Genomic DNA, 18,393 nt, shown 5'->3' with positions numbered 1-18,393 from the left:
TTTTCTCTGTGTATACATTTATTTTATTTATTTATTTTTATGTTGTGGTGAGTATTGAACCCAGGGCCTTGCAGGTGCTAGGTGAGCGCTCTACCTCTGAGCCACAGCCCAGCCCTGTGTCTACATTTTTAACCTTTAAAATAACACTTCAATTTTAGAATAGATTTACAGAACGTTGCAAAGATGGCACATCTGTCCCACCCCCACCCCATAGCTACATTTGTAACAATTCTGAATCACTAGCTATATATTCTCATTAACTAAAGTCTACACTGTATTCAGATTTCCTCATTTTTTCCCCCTCTTTTTCCCTAATGTCCTTTTCAGGTCCAGGTTTCTATCCAGAATAGCACATTTACTTATCCTGACTTTTTAAGCCCCTCTGGGCTGTGACGGTTTCTAGAACTTTCCTTGTTTTAGATAATCCTAACAGTTTGAGGTGTACTAGTCAAGGATTCTGTGGCCAATCCCTCAAATGGAATTTGTCTGAACCTTCTTTTGCGATGCAACGGTGAGGGGCCCTCTTTCCTTACTTACTTCACCCTTTGGAAGGAAGTCCCAGAGGAAGTGGGGTGTTGGGTCCTACCTTGGAGAGGGCAGCTTGTCCACGTACATTTTTGGAATTCTTCTGCAGAGGAGATTTATTTCCCCTTGTGGATCTATTTATTCTATCAATTATATTAGTATGGACTTAAGAATATTTAGTTTATATTTGGGGCTATAATCCAATGCTATATTATTTATTCTGTTGTTCAAAACATTGCCTAACTTTGGCCATTAGAACCTCAATAAGTTGGATTCTGGGACTCTTTGCCATACTCACAGGGTCACAGGGTGTGTGTATGGGTGGTGGTGGTGGTGGTGATGGTGGTGTGCGTGTGTGTGTGTGTGTGTGTGTGTGTGTGTGTGAGATGCCTAGGTACACTTTAACACTTTCTGAAACTATAAGATTTCCCAGGTTTGTCTTATACGTTTCTTGCACCTGTCCTAGAGTTAGCCATTTCTCCACGTATCCTTGGTTCTCTTTGTTAGACAATGGTTATTAGGAACAAAATTGTAGACCACATGTTCCTGCTACAGGTGTCATCGCTTCTAGGCTGTCAGTGGAGAGAGGAGGGAGATGTACATCTGTATATAATATGTGTATATGCATGTCATAAATATTTCTATTCTGATCTGTATTTGAATCTGTGTAAATAAGATTCAGATTGTCGTTTCTGGAGGTTATTGGGCAACGAAGAGATGTGATTCTGGATTTTCCTGTGGTTAAAAAAAAAATCAAACTAATTGTACCCTGTTTTCCTAACCACTCAAGTAGCTAAGGTGCTGAAGAACAGTTTTGAAAGACTGAGTAGTAGAATGGGTTGAATGCAGAAAACACCAGTAACCCATGCATGATCAACAGTGGGAACCGGGAGCATTCGAGTGGACAGGATGCCCCTCAGCCTTAGCCGTGCAACCTTGTGCTCAGGGAAAGACTCGGTGAAGTCCTGCTACTCCTCAAGACAGTGCTGGAGGCTTCTCCCCAGGAGTCTGTGGGGGAGGCCACGGGAGGTCATCTTCATGTTTGTCCTGGTCTCCGTTTTTCTTCCCAAAGCAAGAGAGGAGACAAATGTGACTGTAAAAAGGAAACAGTTGTCAAACCACGCTGTACTGCCACCGACTCTCTGCAGGTGCCACATGACAAGAGCTGGGAGCCAGGCTTCCAGGGCCAAATCAGAACTCACCTGTTGCCTGTGATCTCAATGGGCAGCAGTTGGTCACCAGGGCAGGCTGAAAATCAGAAACTGCTTGGGGAAGACAAGGCACCCCACCACAACCTTCTCTCCTCGCGGACCCCATTTCCCAGGTTCTTCTTGTCACGTTAAATGTGGATACCTTGTTCCTGAGGCTACTTCCTCTCCAATGTCATGTGGCCACAGGGAAACAGGGTCCGAGGCCTCCCTTCCTTTCACAGCCCCAGGGATTCTGTGGTTTCATCTCATTTATCAGAGCTTGCTCTTATCAAAAGGGCTGGTTAGTCACAGTGGGTGTTACTGGGGCAGCAAGTCACAGGAACCTGTTGTGGGCCGAGTCGTGTCCACCTCCAACGTGTGTTGAAGTCCTAATCTCCTGTAACCCAGAGCATAACCTTATTTGTAAATCGGGCCACTGTAGACGTAATTAGTTAAAATGCAGTCAGAGTGGAGCAGGGACTTCAAAGCAATATGACTGGTGTCCTTATGACAAGAACACGTGGGAAGAGACAGAGACCACAGAGGGAAGACATGTAAAAAGACACAGGCCGAGGCATGTGAAGGTGGAGGGTCGGGAGACGCATCTGCAAGTCAAAGATCACCGACAAAGGCCAGCCACGGTCAGAATCTGAAGAGGCCTGTCACCCTTTCTCCTGCACCACCCTGTTGACACTTGATCTTGGACTTCCAGCCAAGAAGAACTGTGAGAAAATAAATCTCTGTTGTTCTAACAACCCCCCATCTGTGCCTCAGTCTGTGCACTTTGTCATAGAAGCCCCCGGAAACGAATCCCGGGCCCTGGCCTCCTCCTTAGCTTGCCCTCTTCTTGTATACCTGCAAAGTTTCCCCACACAGACAACTCTCTGCCCTCTGTGTGCTGTTGCTGTGTGTCTTTGTTCACCCACCTCCTGCCCGCTCAGCTCAGACACCAGTCCTCTGGAAAGCCTTGGCTGATGTCCCCAGGCAGGGTTAATGCTCTGGCCCAGACAGGCCCCTGCACATCCAATGCCAATGTCATGAGGCTGCTTCCTCCTCTCACTTGACTGGGCTGCTGGAGGGAGGCCTCCTGCCTGCATCCAGCATCTGCGGGGGTTCAGGTGCTGGGTGAAGGAGAAGGTGCATGCAGAAACCCAGGGTGGAATAAGGGCAGTGGCAGTTCCAGAATTTTAATCTGGGAGGGGCTCCAGCTAGCAGCTAGGTTGTGGAGGGGTGTCTCAAAGCATGTGTGCTTAGCGGGTAAACAATGTAAGGAAATGACAATCATTCACCCTAAAGAAGGCGGATCAGGCCACACTGTTTGGTGTGTGGTGTGGGCAGCGCCTGCAGAAGCAGGCACTAACGTCCCTCTCCGTGCCACAGGAAGAATCCGGACCATACTCTGTAGGTCACACAGCTGCTTGGTGGCTAGGCAGAGTTGCAGCTCAGCTGGATTTAACTCTAGAGCGACCAAGTTTTATCGTCCTGGGCTGCACATAGGGGCAGGTGTGACCCACCTTATGCACAAAGGCCAACCGAACTGACGTTGAGATTGGAGTCCCGCCTGGTCCATGGAGGAGGGAGTTCCGCTGTTGTGCCTTGCCCAGCATTTGCCTGGATCAGGAAGACAGAACTACAACTCCCAGCAAGCCATAGGCCCCGCCCTTCCCCGCCCCTCGCGCTCCGCCCCTCCGCGGTCGGATGGTATAAAACGGCCAAATGGCCCAAGCGCCCGCAGAGCGCAGAGGCGGTGCGATCGCGCGCGGTGCCGGCGGCTCTCGGAGGCAGGACGCGGCTGCTGCAGCTGGCATCTGTGGCTCGGCCTTCTCCACGGCATTCTCCCGCCTGGCGGGTGCCCACCCCCGGCTGCCCGGGCCCCGCGGACTTGGAAACCTGAGGCCGAGAGAGGATCTGCCTTTAGCGAGTTCCTGGACTGGCAGAGGGGTTTTCCCGGCGCAATCTGTGGGTTCACAAGGGCGATGCGCAGGGATGAAAAGAGAAAAGGTGCGTCCAGGACCGGTGCTCTGCCAGCGCAAGGAGGCGGAGCGCGTTCATGGGGTCCTCCCGGCGCCTGGCTTATGCCTGCGGCGCGCCCACCCCTGGGGACCGCGAGGCAGCCGCTTGGGGACCCCAGGCGAGATTCCCCGCCATCTCCGCGGTGGAGAGGCTGGGGGTTGGCGGCGCTTTGGCCTTGAATGGACAGTGGGGAAAGGGATGGGGGCTCCCTAACGTGGATTACTTGGCGCTTATCAGCTGGGCTCAGAAGACCCAGGACTCCTCTTCATTAGTGGATTGATTCCTTCTACCTAACAATCGGTCGCTAAGCTGGAGGTAAGTTTCCTTTCAGTTTGGGGAAGGGGATTTGATTTGCTCCCTTCGTCCCCCACCCCTCCGCCCCACGGTGTCTCTTCTTGGAGATCATTTTTGTCATCCCTCTGTCTCGAGGAGGAGCGTATTCCCTCCGGTTGCAGTGATCAGCGACCACCCCAATCTGGCATTCTTGGTTATTATTCTTCAGGCTCCAGCGCTACCAAGCCTTTGGCTACATTTTGGGACAGAGCGTTAGCTAGAGGAAGGGCCCCGCGTCCTTACGCACCGGCTTGGCCCTGGCACTTACCTTCTTGCTTGGTCCCCCTCCGGTCCCGTTAGTTAGGGAGCGAGTGCTGCGCTCCTAACAGCTCCTGACATCTGCTCACTGGCGACCCAGCGTGCTGCTGGGGCGCAGCTCTTGGAGAAGGACCCGAGGTCAATAACTGGGGCTAGGAGCGGGCCGGAGTGTCTGTTGATTGGCCCTACTGAAAGTACTGGCCACCCTCAATGGAAGCCAGGTGGCTGCGTTTGGCCAGAGTGTAAACAGGTTTCCTGAATGAGTGGGAGATGGCAGGAATTTAGTCCATTGCATTCACCTGCCACCCTCCTACCTCCTCTTTCCTCTGGGCAATTTGTAATGGAAGAGGTTTCTTGGCCAGTATGGGAGGGGGTCTAAGTCTTGAGTCCTGAACTGAAAGTAAACCATTTGTGCATCTACAGTTTCCTTCTCTCCTTGTTCTTTTGTGTCCTCCCTGTTTGGGGTAGCCATCTAGGACCTGTCACTTCAATGTACAAATCAGGGTCCTTTTTTCCTTCTCCCTTCTTGGCACTTGTCCTGAACTCCAGGACTCTGCCTCTGAAGATGGTTTCCTGGGGATGCTTTCCCAGCTGTGGGATTCCCTCCTCCACCCACAAACCCACCTGCAGCCTATAGGTTCTCTCATGGAACCTGTTGGTGATGATGTTTCCCACCAAGTCCCTCCTGCATAGAAAACTACAGGTGGTCAGCATCTGCCAGGGTTTCAGCACCTCTAAAGAGCACCTGCTCGGCAGGGAGAGAGGCAGGCAGCAGAGGAAGGGAAAAAAAAATCAAACGGTGATAGTGCTGATATGTCCCTCTCCCCCAGAAGTTGGGGTCCTCAGCTGCCTTCAGCCCCACCTGGCTCCCTGGAGCTGCCCAGGTTGGTGCAGCATGATCCCAGGCCATTCCCCCACCTCCCCCTGCCCAGTTCTCAAGCTGACCCTGGGGCAGGACTGTTGAAACTGCTCTGCTCAACAGTGACCCAGAGTGCCACCTCTGCATCCCACCCATTCTCTTTTTCTCCTTTACAGAAAGCTGCAAAAAAGGTGGAAAATGCAGGAAGAAATAGTAAAAAAAAAAAAAAAAAAAAAAAAAAAAAAAAAAAAAAAAAAAAAAAAAAAAAAGCATATTTCCTCACTGGTAAAATCTTGTAATTTGCCCAGCTCTGTTTCCTGCTCGATTTCACCCTTGATTTCATTTGAATGTTTCCCCATGCAGTGATTCTGTGATACTGTATTCCACTGCAGGTGATGAACTATAGTGTGCTTGATAATCCCCTCACTGTTGGCTACTAAGGTATTTCCAAACTTTCACCCCCAGAGGTAAGGCATTGTTGATTCTCCTTCTACATAAGGATTTGTCCACATTTTGGTTGTTGCCCTGTGGAAAATCCCCAGAAATTGCTATTTTTTTTTGGTTTTAATTCAGAATCAGGTCTACAGTTGAAGGTGTGCCTCTGTTGGTGAGCATTTCTTGCACTTAGAGGCAAAGGCCACCACTTCTCTACCCGATAGGCCCGCATCTTGGGGAGGAAACACAGGTATAGGATAAATGACTGCCGACTGAATGCAGGGTTTTGTTTGGTTCTTTTTCCTGTGTCAAAGAGTTGATCAGCTTTGGTATGAGAATGTCGTAGACTTTGCCTTCAGGACTGTGGTATGAATAGGTTTAGCAATACTGTATGTAGACTTAGTGTAAAGTAAGCAGCTAGAGGAAAACACTGCCTTGTCTTAAACAATAACTTGGTTTTGATATAAATCTCGATTTACAGGAGAGTTGCAAAAATTGTACCCAGTTCCCCCATATCCTCTTCCAGCTTCCCCACTTGTTAACGTTTGACACCCCTGTGCAAGGAAGGACCAGCTGCAGACATTAACATTAATACAACGCTCACTCATAGGTCTTACTGACATTCCTCCAATGGTCCCACTAATGTCCTTTTCTGGTTCAGGGTCTAATCCCTGGTCCTACAATGACATCTTGTAAAAGCAGAAGCAGAGAGGGTCACAGTAGATGGTCTCTTTTCTGGAGAAGGTTTAAAATTGAGATGGTCCCTTTACCTTCCTTACCAGGATACCTAGCCCCCTCCTGAATGATAGCAGCTGAGTCGGATCATAGCCCTGGGGCCTGGAGGAGCTCTGACCGAACATGGGAAACCATCTGTGTCTCCCCTTCTTTCTCTCCAAACCTCCACTGGGAATGTGGTTGAGTAAAAATTGGGTTATTACCCAATCTGTCCCAACACGTCTCTGGGGGCCAGGTAGATGGATGTCATCTGGTGTGCGTGAGAGCAGGCTGCTAAGTCACTGACTCTGCGGTTGACAAGTACACCATGCAATCAGTGCCTGCGCTGGTGACTCACGCCGCAGGTGTGTCAGGGAGCTCATGGTGCAAACCCAGCCATGTTGCATTTCCTGGTCATCTGGGCAGAGCTAAGGAACATGGGTTCTTGCTCTCGGCTTGGGATGGATCAAGGGTGTTGTTGGGTAATCTTGGGTGAAGACTGACTCTCCTTTTCTTTTGGGGCTTTCTTTGTCTGGAGGGGTGGGGGATTTGGGGTGAGGAGAGCTATCCTGAAGGCGCTTGGGGACGCAGCTAACGTGGGTAGACGCTGGCCCAAGGTCTTTGCACCAAGAGAGTGCTCTTGAGAAGTTTAGGAAACCCAAAGAAGACTGATTCTTGGCAGTGACCGTCTAAACGGGCCCTTGAAGTCTAGCCAACCACAGAGCTCACTCTCTTCCTCCAGGAAGCCTTCTTGGCTGACCTTCACATGGTCTTCTGCGTCCTACAACAGAGAGACCATGTGAGTCTGAGCCTTTGGCCTGTAAACCCTGCAGATAAGCACCTTGGTGTCTTTTCCAATGTGGAGTGGTGACCTGCACAGAGCATGGGTGATGTTTGCTGGGGGTTTAGAAGTTTTAAGGTGCCTTCAGTCTCCACAGAACACCCTTCTGTTGGCCAGGTAGTTTCTGTTCCTGCCAGGGTCTGTTTGTCTGGACTTGGCCTTTCGTCCCCTCTGTGAGCACGGCCAGCCTTCCCACAGCTTGTGTATAAAAAACAACGATTCCACCTCGCTGTCCTCATGCACCGTGGTGCAGGTGTCCTTGGTAACCGGCTGGCTCCTAGGGGAAAGGGGAGAGGGTGCTGCTATCCACACCTGGTTTGTCCCTCTCCTTCACGACTCCTGAAGTCCCTGCTCTCCCAGAGGCCGCAGCTCTTCACAGATCCATGTGGGCCCCTTCAGAATGTTCACTTTGGGATAACTCACTGTGTTCCCACGGTCTGTTCTCAGGGGGCGGTTGGAGAATGAACTGCTTGGAGAACCTGCCAATAACACTTAGCAGCCCCCTCTCACCTTTAGAGGTTCCGTTTTGGTTTGTCTGAGGCTGGGGAGGCTGCTTGGGGTTCCCCAGTTTCTATGTTCCGCAGCCCATTCAGACAGAGATGGACACTTTAAGAAATAGGGAGTCGACTGATTTTTGGCCAGCTCAAGTCTAAATTGAGGCCTCCCCCACCCCGCCCCAGCTCCCCTGGAACTTACCCAACCACAAAGCTCTCTTCCTCTCTTCCAGGAGACCTTCTTGGCTGACCCCCACCTGGCCTGGACCGCCATTTGCACTTAGGGGTTGGTTAGTATGGGTTTTTACCTAGACATCGTGTGCCCTTTGTCCTTGGCTGAGACAGACGTGGCCGCGTTGGGGTGAATGATAAAGGAACTGCGGATCTGGGCCACGGATCCAGTCAGATCTGCAGCAGTCCTTCCCCTTGGGAGTGCGAAGTCCCTGGAGCTTGGTAACTTCCCCTTCCCCGCTGCTTCCTGGTACATTAGCTTGCTGGCGTTTGCGTGCAGATTAATTCTACTTCTATTTCTGGCCATCGTTGTCCTAGGCGATGTCACTGTCATTATGGAGCAGGCCGGGCCCAAGTGAGCACCCCCTCTCCCCAGGATAGATGTCTGCCGCTCACTTTGCAAGAGGACGGGATTGATCCCACAAGAATGTCTTCCTTCAGCCACACCTTTAGCTAAGGACACCCTGGCCCAAATCACTGGGGCTCCCTTGCTTCACTGAATAGGTTTGCCCTAAAAAAAAAAAAAAAAATGCTACACAAAACCAACTTTGGCTGATTACGTGATACCCAGGAGGCCTGGAGGAATCATGAGCCAGCAGGAAAGCTGAGGTGGCAGGTTCCTGTCCAGGAATGCTTTCTGAACCGTGAATCATCACCTCCTCCCATATTTGGTGTGTTGGTACAGGTTTTTGCACAGAAGTCCTGAAACCAGGCGTCTTTGTGTGTCGTGAAACAGGCGGCTGTGCTTGGGCCGACCATGTGGGACTGCAGTCCTGTGGTTCTGAAGCTCTGGGAACCAATGGGCCGAGAGCACACGCAGCCCAACAGTTGGGAAGATGCTGATTCGTTACGGTTTCGTTTTAATGATTATCAGACTCATTTCTTTTGCCTAAAAAGTGTGACCCTGACAACATTTCACTTTATTGAAAAGAAATTTTTGTTGGTGCACTATGATCATACATAGCAATGGGGTGCATTGTGCCACGTTCGCACATGCACATAATTGATCAATCCTATTCCCAGGACATTCCATCCCACCCCGCCCGCCCCCTGCCATCTGCTGGCTCCACTCTCACCGAATTCCCTTCTATTATTATTATTTCAATTAGCGCATTATAATCGCACTCATTTCATTTTTGCCATTTACTTTCCTATGCGTGGAAGCATAGGACTGAAAGGCCCCAGTAGGACAGGCCAGGAAGGACCGTGGCTGTCTGACCAGCACATCTATCTGAAAATTGCTTAGGGATCTCAGGGCATTCTTTTTTCCTCCAGCTTAGTGCCTGTAGGCTTCTTCTTCTCCTTAATTTTGCAAATATTGAGTGCCTGCTGGATGCTTCTTAGATACTGGAGCAACCTCTGTGGTTCTTACACATGTGGTCTCGAGTGGTCTTTGTGCCAATCAAAGGGTGACTTGAGGAGGTGGCAGTCTTTGCTGGAGGGATTCTGCTGTGCTTTATGTGTGGAAATGAAGATGCCCGAGATGCTGGCCTTGGGGGACAACTCCTTCAGGAGTGAACCACTCAGGACCTTTACATGACGATCATTGCCTCTACAATTGTCTCCCTCACTTAACTCATTTTTAAAAATGTAAAGGTTTTTTTATTGTGACAACATATACACAACATAAAATGTACCACCCTGATCATTTTTAAGTGTACAGTTCTGGCAGCTCGAAGTGCATTCGCTTAGTTGTGCCCCTGTCCACCTTGAAGACCTCCATCTTCCCAACTGAAACCCTTCAACAAGAGTTCACCATCTCTCCTCCCTGGCCCCGGCAGCCACCTTCTGCTTTCTGTCTTCAGGAATTGGACATCTTAGGGACCTCGTGTACATGGAACCACACAGTGTTTGTCTCTGGGTGTCTGCCTTTGGTCGCCTAGCATGGTGACCTTCTCGGTTGACCCACGTTGTCATGGCTCAGGATTCCTTCTTCAAGGCTGAATGCATCACGATGTGTGCACAGACCTCGTGTGCCCAGACCTTTCCTCCTGCCACCTTGTGACTGGGAGGTGCTTTTAATTCTGAGGAGTGGTCTTCACCCAGGAAACCAAGGAGCAGCTGAGTAAGTGGGCAGCCCCCAGCTCTGAATGTGCAACTCTTCCTTCTAAATTAGAAGGTTGGGTGGTCAGCATGTTCCCAAAGTCCTGATTATTTAAACTGTCCCACTTGAAATGACCCTGGGCCTGAGGAAGTACCCAAACATGTTCCCTGTCACAGAGAAGGACATTAGGGTGCAGGTGGGGGAAGGAGGCAGGGAGACCCAGCAGAACTCACCTGCAGACCCTAACGCCTGACCTGGTGAACGCAGTGAGAAGTGGGTGCTTGGAGGTGTTGGTGTGGAGCCGGGGCCGGGAGGATGGCAATTAGGCCCCCGACTTGAGAGAACTCTGGGGCGAATCTTCTCTGCCAATGTGTCCTGCAGGGTCAACGTTCCTCCATGAAGTTTGCTGAAAGTGGAATGGAGATCTGTATATGATTTAAACATGTTTAATCATACAGGTGTCTAAATAGAGAGCCCTTCTCTGCAGTCAGGTGGCTCCAGAAGTGCATCCCGGAGGGTCGTGAGCTGGCCGTCGGGTTTGCACGGCAGCTCGTTGGAGAGCTGGGTCCTGGCTGGGTCGGGGTGGTCACCTCCTTCTAGGACTTTCTGTCTTGGGCTGGGACTGAAAGTCCCAGGGCTCCATCCTCCAGGGGGGTTAAGATTTGTAGTAAGTGGCTTCCCTGACCTCGGGGGGCTGTGTCTGCCTCCGTGTGGCTCTCACAGCCTCTGTCCCTTCCCACTCCTCGAAAGTGGGCTCGGAGCTGCTGTAGATGTGCTCTTTCCATCTGAACTTCCTCACGGAGGTGTTTCTTTTCACGGTGAAAGTTGAGGAGCCAGTTGAGGAGCCGTCAGTGAAGCTGTTGTTCCTGCACTTGGTTGGACGCTTCCCTTGTGGCTCTCTCCTCTCTGGAGGGGAGGGTCGCCTCCCTGTCACCCTGCTCCTTCACCTGCAGCCCAGGGTTGGCCGAGGGAGGTCTCTGTGGTCGTTGGCAAGCCGGCCAGGAAGCTCCGGTGTTCAGGGCTTTAATTAAATGTGTCAGCTCACCGAGGAGCCAAGTCTGACCCATTTCTCATTCCAGCCGGACCCGGGGCTAGTGGCCTTTCCTGGTGTCTTTCTTCCTCACCTTCAGTGTCTTCCTTCAGGCTGTCCCCACTGTTGTGAGGGGACGGGCAGGATCCCCCTTCTCTAAACCCTTCTTTCTGCCCCTGGCACCCTGGACCTCTGAAGGACACCAGCCTGGGGAAGGTGGCAGCGTGACCGGGTTCACAGGTCTGCCTGCCCACTGGGCCATGTCACTTGTCCCTGAAATCAGGGAAGAGTTCAACAGATGAGCTCCTTCAGCCAATGCTCCCTGCCCGTTGGCAGGGTTCTAGCTGGAAGGAGAGGGTCAGGCGCAGAGAAGACGCTTCAGTCTTTCCGTCTCTGAAGGCATTTTGTCCCACTGTCCCAGAGGCGGACCCTTCAGGAAACTTAAATGTAGCCTATGACACATAATCATATACTAGGAATATAGTAAGAGTAATATTGATGATATAACCACAGGTATGAGCTCTAGATGATGATCGCCAACCTGTTTGAAGGCACCTGCGTCAATGTCATTGAAGTATTCGCAGAATTGAAAGCTTGGGCTTAATTGTAAGGTGGGATGTCAGTGTGGCTGCCACTGGGATTTGAGGCTTAGATGCATCAAGGAGCATCCCTCAGGCCACAGGGCTCTGAAGACGGGGCCGGGGTTCAGAGTGGGGCCCTATCCCACTGCAGTCACCATCGTCACCAACGCTGTGGGTCAGTTCCTCACCCCAGAGTCTAATGAGCCTGGCCATTTTCAGTTGTAGGTCCCAGTTGCAGGATCAAGAGTTTTGTTGGTGCCCATGACTCGCGCGCGAGGCATGGGGGCTGTGATTTGTGGGTCTTTTTCTCCAGCTCTGTCCGTCCTGTCCTGTCTGTAGACAGCTTCATCCTTAGGTTGATTTCCTCAGGGGATCCGAAGGGGCGGCAGTATTTGCAGAACCTCCTGCCTCTTTGGTTCTTTTGTGCCTTCCTGAGAGCTGGCCCTGAGGCCACGCCCACTCCCGGACCCCCAGCTGTGGCGAGGGGATGGGGTGCATTGATTGGCGGTCCCGTGGCTTCACCCCTGACTCTGTGGGTGAAGGCAGAGTCCCTTCCCCTGGATTCTGCAAAAGGAAATGAAGGCCCTTAGGAAGCGGGACAGATGCAGGGCGGTCCCACCCCGTGTTCCTGGGACGAGTTGGAATACTGGGTACTGCACCGACGTGCGTGCTGCTGGGGCAGGGAACCAGTTGTGTCTGCCTGGTACCTAGGAGAGTGCCCGGGACACCTTTGCGTTCAGTAAAAGCTGGCAAACAAACGAACCGCAGCAGGCCCTTCCTCAGACTCAGCCTTCGTCTGTTTTGGCTTGGGGACATCTTCTTGCTCCATCAGAGAGCTGGCAGTTTGGCTCTTAGGTTGCTAAATCCAGCCTTGCAGTTGATCACTCGTGACTGGTTCTGGTGACAGAATTATCACTGGAATAGCAACTCGGTGCTTGGAATGGCACCTCTTACCTGGAATTTCTTCAAAGAAGGGAAAGCACGTTACCTAATTTGAGCTCCTGTGGACTAATGGGGCTGCCTCCAGTCTGCTTTGGAGAGACAGATTTTGTTCCTCTCCTGGTGTGAAAAGCCCGGTGACAGGAGCGGGGGGTAATGGATCTGGGCAGACTTCTGGGCTTCTGCATTGACAGCCAGTGAGGTGGAGGCAGGGGACTGAGAACCAGGGAGGCCAGACCCGGGGCTGGTCCAGGAGTGCACACACAGGCAGATTCATTCCGGATGGCTCCTTTGCGTTCAGACACTCGTGTGCCACCAGGAGGACGTGTCTGGGTGCTCCATGTGAGAGACGGCTTTGATCCCCAGGCTGCGGAGTTCCAGGTGGGACCCACTGTTGCTTGTTTGTCCTCTGGCTACACAGGTAGGCTTTGTTTGAGGAGCAGTGACTCATGCTCATGGGTTGTGTGAGCTCTTGGAGGAAACCCTGCTGCTCTGGCAGGTGTGACCAGCCGTCCTTGTTTGCCATTGTTTTGGGGAAAAAATATCTCATTGTCATTGAGGTAGACTATTCTGTCTAAGCTTGAGTAGGAATAGCCTTTTTAGGGGGTGAAGTGGAGGCGAGGGAGGGGCTGTTTGTCCCAGTGGGAGTGCTAGCCCTAGATGATGATTGCCAACCTGTTTGAAGGCACCTGCGTCAATGTCATTGAAGTATTCACAGAATTGAAAGCTTGGGGCTTAATTGTAAGGTAGAGATGTCAGTGTGGCTGCCACTGGGATTCCAGGCTTAGAAGCATCAAGGGCTTGGTATTGCCCCATTTACCAGACGGGGAAGCAGAGGATCCAGGTGCTTATGTTACTTGTGCAAAGTCCCCCTGATGGTCAGTGCAGAGCCAGAACTTTATCTGCTTCCAAGTTGGGCACGTGACTGCATCCACCTAGTTGCTAGCTGTGAGCTTGCGTCCTGGTCTCCTTTGGAAAGTGCCATTAGTCACAAATAAGTGGATGTCATCCTGTTTCTGTTGCTATGATGCATCTTTGCCATTTTCTCCCAGGAACCCCCTGGAAGCTTTAAAACAGTGTTTCTTTCTTCTGCCTTCTCAGGGCAGAAGTGAGACCTGCCACCTTTTAGGAGTGAATGAAGATAAGACAGTGTCTCAGTGTTAAAGTAATGAATTCCAAAACGAGTGGAGAGGTTCATTAGCTAGACTCTCCTCTATGAGAAATGCTCATTAATGGCTCCCCAGGTTCAAGACTCCCCCAGTTTACCTCTTTTGATTGCCATTCTTCTTGTTGCTCTCTATGGACGTGAAGTCTGGTTTGGAGAGTCAATCATTGCATATACTTCTTGATGGGCAGGTGGTGGAGTCAGGATCCAGTACGTCTTCAAAGCCTGTACATTTCCTACACTATTTGCTTCAGACGTGTGTGTGCCCAGCATGCATATCGGCATTGTTAATGCCTGTGAAGGTCGCTGAAGTGGGGGCTTGCTTTGCCTCATATTTAAATCCCCCATGATTGCTGGCCTTTAGTGTGATGATCCCGGGGTGGGGCCGTCTCCTAGCATCCTGAATAATCAATAAAAAGGCTTGTGAGATTGGATGCAGGTGTTGCAGTGGGCTGGGATGGCAGACACCCGTCATAAGGTGTTCCATAGCAGTGTTGTGCTCAGGGTCCTCCGGGCGGACCAACGTCTTTCTGTCAACCAGGCTGTGCACGGTACTCCCTGACCTGAGCTGAGCCTCCAGAAGAGCTCCATTGCTGGGCTTGCTCTTCTGCTGCTATGCCTGCAGATGGGGAGAGGTGCCCCGGGCTAAACCAAGATCACCTTCAGGTGGGCTGAGGGTGTGGAAGCCTTGCCCACCTGAGCTGACTCAAGTCAGCTGCCATGTGCCCTGCCCTTCACATGCAGAACCTGTAAGTGGAAATGATTGGGGGGATGGAGAGTGGAGCCCCTGGTGGCCTCAAGGTTGGAGCATTGGAGTTTGGAGGATGCCTCATGCACCGGATGGAGTAGAGTGAATCTCACATCCCTGCTTCCCCATACTTCCCCTGCCCCCTCTAGCTCAATCCTTTGCAAGCCTAAAATCCTGGCTCAGTGGCTCTGTCTGCTTGGGCTATAGCTCTGCACGGATGTTGTTGGGTTCAACTGGGGGAAGAGAAGGGTTTCCATTCCCTAACCAGGAGGTCCACTTCCTGTTCTGGCTTTTTTCCTTTGAAGTATAGAGTTTGGACTGTGGCTTTCTTGGCTTACGTGCGACAACTTACGTAAAGGTGGTGTGCACACTTTGGTGTGCAAGGCAAATATGATGAATGAGCCCAGGAATTTCCACTGGCTCGAGCGTAGGTGTGGGGAAAGGAGGCAGACAGCACCCTCTGGCTCTTCCTTCCTGGGGTCTGGAATGAGCTTGGCTCAGCCCCTTTCCCCAGGATCTTGACAGGTTCTCCTTTCCTCCTGGGCCGCACCTTCCATCTCCTTTCCTTCCTCTCCCAGGGCATAGTCAGTGATCCTCAGCTTTGGAGGTGACATTGAACCCATCATTCTTGTCCAGTGGAGGTTGCGGGTGAACTTTCTAATTGTGCATACTGACATGAGCCCTGCATGCCCCTTCTCTGATTTCAGCCCCTGCTCTGATGCCGACCCCAGGAAAGCCTTGATGTATACGGAGTGACTCTGCAGGTGTGGGGAGGCACACTATGCACTCCTGTGGGGTGTGTGGCTGTGGTCCCACTGGAGCTGGCTCTGATGCAGACACAGCTTGCTCTCTGCAGGTGCTGCAGGCGGCTGTCTGGCATGGTCCTGAGAACCGTGTGCCTCCAGCCCCCGAGTCTGGAGTCTGGATTTCTATCCACAGGTCCCTGGTTGTCACTTGCCTTTGGCTTTGGGCACATGGCACTTCACGTCAAGCCTCAGCTTCCTTTCTGTGCTTTGGAACCCGCTGATGCCTGGTTCTTTTTAGCACAGGAGGTGTCTCCTTATTTCCCTCAAGTCCTGCGGATGGCAGAGGAGGAGGAAGGCAGGGTCTTTCTCAGTGGATAGCCGCCCAGCTCTGTCAGCAGCACCCCTCAGTCCCCTGGAGAAGTACTCAAGCAAACAAATGGTCCTGCCGGGCGATCATTCATGACAGTGTTTTTTTTTTTGGTCATGGATTGAACCCAGAGGCACTTAACCACTGAGCCACATCCCCAGGCCTTAGTGAGACAGGGTCTCTTGCTAAGTTACTTAGGACTTTGCTAAATTGCTGAGGCTGGCTTTGAACTTGTGATCTTCCTGCCCCTGGAATGACAAGTGTGTACCACTGCACCTGGCTTGGCTGTCTTTTTATATGGTGAGTAGCTGGAAGCCTGAGTGACCCTTTTCTCCTGTGGTTTGGAGAACGGTATTTATTTGTGGGCTTGGGGGCGCCTGCTTACCCTTTCCAGGGCTTACATTGAGGCTCAAACTGCCTCCAGAGAATTGATCTTCAGAACCAAGGCTTGAGGCCCTTCCTTCTGGTCAGAAGGGAGTCCTGTTTTGTGTGCTGGGAGGAGCGCATCTTGGATTTGGGATGCAAACCTGGCGCTGCAGACTGATGCACCGCCAGGAGCCCCGACCCAGCTTTCCCTGTGGGGCCGCGTGTGCTTGCCCTGCAGCGGCTCCCAGGCACAGAGATGCCTTGTCACAGCCCGGATTGTTCTGGGCCACTCCCCCCACTTCCCACCCTGAACGCCCTCCCCTCCCCTTAGGAAAAAAAAAAAAAAACCCTCCCTTCCCTCTTTCAGCATCCGTGTCTTTAAGAATCGCCTCCATTGTCGCCCGGGACAGAGAGCGCTCTGTGAGTGTGCGGGAGGCCTGTCCTGGGGACGCCCCCCCCTCCCCATTAAAAGACCATCCGGAACAAGCTCCCCATTCTCCTCTGGAGAGGGTCCCTCTGTCCCAGGCCAAGGGACTCTTAAGGGAACGTTTATCCCGGGACACTCGGTTTACAAAGACTGTTGCCGTGTCAGATAAACTCGCTCAGCCCCACGGTGGGGGGAGGAGAAGGACAAAACCCCCTTTATTTTCACCCCTGCAGTGAGACCAATAAAGACTTTGTGCGAGAGACCAGGGGTCTGGGCAAGCAGAAGAAGGGGGTCTGTGTTGGTGTGGCTGCCGGACAGCGCCACAGCTTCTTATCTTATCATTTGGGTTTGATGGGGAATCTGGGCGTGGGGCTGTGAGAGCAGCTCTTCCATCGGGAGATGAGCCCACTTTTCCACCTCCCTCCTCTGTTGCAAGTTGGTCTTGGTTAGCCAGGGAGAATCCCCAGGGTGCCCCCCCCCCCACCCACCCATTACTTATTTGAATAGAGAAAGATTCACCGATTCCGAGGACCTGGCTGTGTGTGTGTGTGTGTGTGTAGAATCATGGTCTCAGGGACTCTGGGCCATTTAGAAGCATGTGGTAAATGCATGCATGCACATCCAGGGTGCAGAGCAATGTGGGATCCCCTGCGTGTATGTGGCTCCACCTGAGAATACTCTTCCTGATCATGAGTGACATAGGGTTTTACTCGGTCATATAAACAGAACATTCTGTGATTGGCCCTTTGTGAAAGACAGGCATCAGACTCTGTCTGTTGAACATCTAAGTACCAAAGTTGTATCAGCATCTCCTTAATCTGAGGACATCTTTGCAAGGCTCAGAGAGGGAAAGGGCCTTCCCGGCGATGTTTGAGGTTCCTCCCTGCTGGGTCTGAGTCCCAAGCCTCCTCACCTGGCACTGGCTGGGAGTCGGCCACTGAGGTTCAGGTGAGTGAAGGTGTGTGTTCTCGGTGGCCCCCAATCCCTCCTGCTGGGTGTCTCTGGAGGGCTCAGCACATACCTCTGGTGACAGAGGCTGAGCCTGTGCCCACTCAACGTGGGCTGGGAGGGAGGCACTGGCCTGCTACAGCAGCTGGATTTGGGGACCTTGCTGGAATGCTGATCCAGGAGGACCCTCTCAGTGACACCCTAGAGAGAAAAACCCTAGCCCTGCCCCAGCCCCAATCTGTGACCCTTTCCTTCATTGTTACTCTCAGGAGGAGTGTCGGGCCCTGCCATCGATGTATGTGTGCTGGGCAGGACGCTGGAGTGGCGGGGGCTCCTGAGTTCCATTCGGTGCCTCCTACAGGGGGAGGTGGGGTGCAGGGTACTTGAGAAGTGCCTTTCCAAATGGGCTTCCTGGCACAGTCCAGAGTTCCTGTTCACACAGGACAGTTGTGGGGGTGGTTGGACTTAAGCTCCATCAGCAGGAGAATCCTGGACCACCCCCTGCCTCGCTGAGCCTACGCTGTCCCACTGCAGGACCTGAGGTCATTCCTGAGCCTGCCTGAGGGTCATCCTGAAATGCGGGAAGTGATGGAGACAGACCATCGGATGGTAGAGGCTTCTGGGCTCTGCAGACGCACAGCCTGCAGGAGGTGGAGCCTGATCTCAGAAAGCACCGTGTGCCGCTGTGCAGGTGTCTGGGTGCAGGTGAGGTGCGAGGAGAGTGGTTTGGGGAATTCTGGATGTAGCTAAATGCAGGCTCTGGGGGAAATGAGCCTTGCTCCCTCCCACAGCGCTGTGGACAGGTGGGTCCAGTGGCAGGACACATCAAAGGGTTGGCTAGATGGAAGGTTTCATGCTCATCCTGGGAGGGGGGTGCTAGGGATGGGATGTTGGAAGAGGGGTGAATGCTAGACTTGGAGGAACAGCAGCAGCCCCATCTTGGACAGGAGGGCAGGTCCCTCCATCCTTGGTATTTTCCTGGACTAGACCTAGAACCTGAGGATTGTGGTGCTGAAGCCACTGCCAACCATGGGATCTGGAACAGTCTCCATGGACTCTCACGCCAGATGGGACAGTGTCATCCAGAAGGGGGCCAAACAGCAGATGGGAATGGGGATGGACTGGGTTCTTGCCCCACT

The 18,393-nt window shown here is 52.2% G+C and overlaps 1 long non-coding RNA gene across 2 annotated transcripts in view; it reads left to right on the top strand.

Moving 5' to 3' along the window:
• The first annotated feature begins 3,917 nt into the window (after positions 1–3,917).
• The window catches only part of LOC139702467 (uncharacterized), a 143,253-nt gene continuing 128,777 nt past the window's right edge, over positions 3,918–18,393 (top strand). Inside the window, exon 1 of one of the 2 annotated variants that reach the window (XR_011705106.1) lies at positions 3,918–4,043. This is a non-coding gene — a long non-coding RNA (uncharacterized lncRNA). Of the gene's footprint in view, positions 4,044–12,458; positions 12,909–18,393 lie in introns of those variants that run through there. The other variant, XR_011705107.1, reaches the window with a different exon arrangement.

The sequence above is a fragment of the Marmota flaviventris genome, chromosome 17, assembly GCF_047511675.1.
Source record: "Marmota flaviventris isolate mMarFla1 chromosome 17, mMarFla1.hap1, whole genome shotgun sequence".
Taxonomy (NCBI): Eukaryota; Metazoa; Chordata; class Mammalia; order Rodentia; family Sciuridae; genus Marmota; species Marmota flaviventris.
The sequence above is the reverse complement of the archived record's forward strand: the minus strand, read 5'-3'. Positions and strand labels throughout refer to the sequence as shown.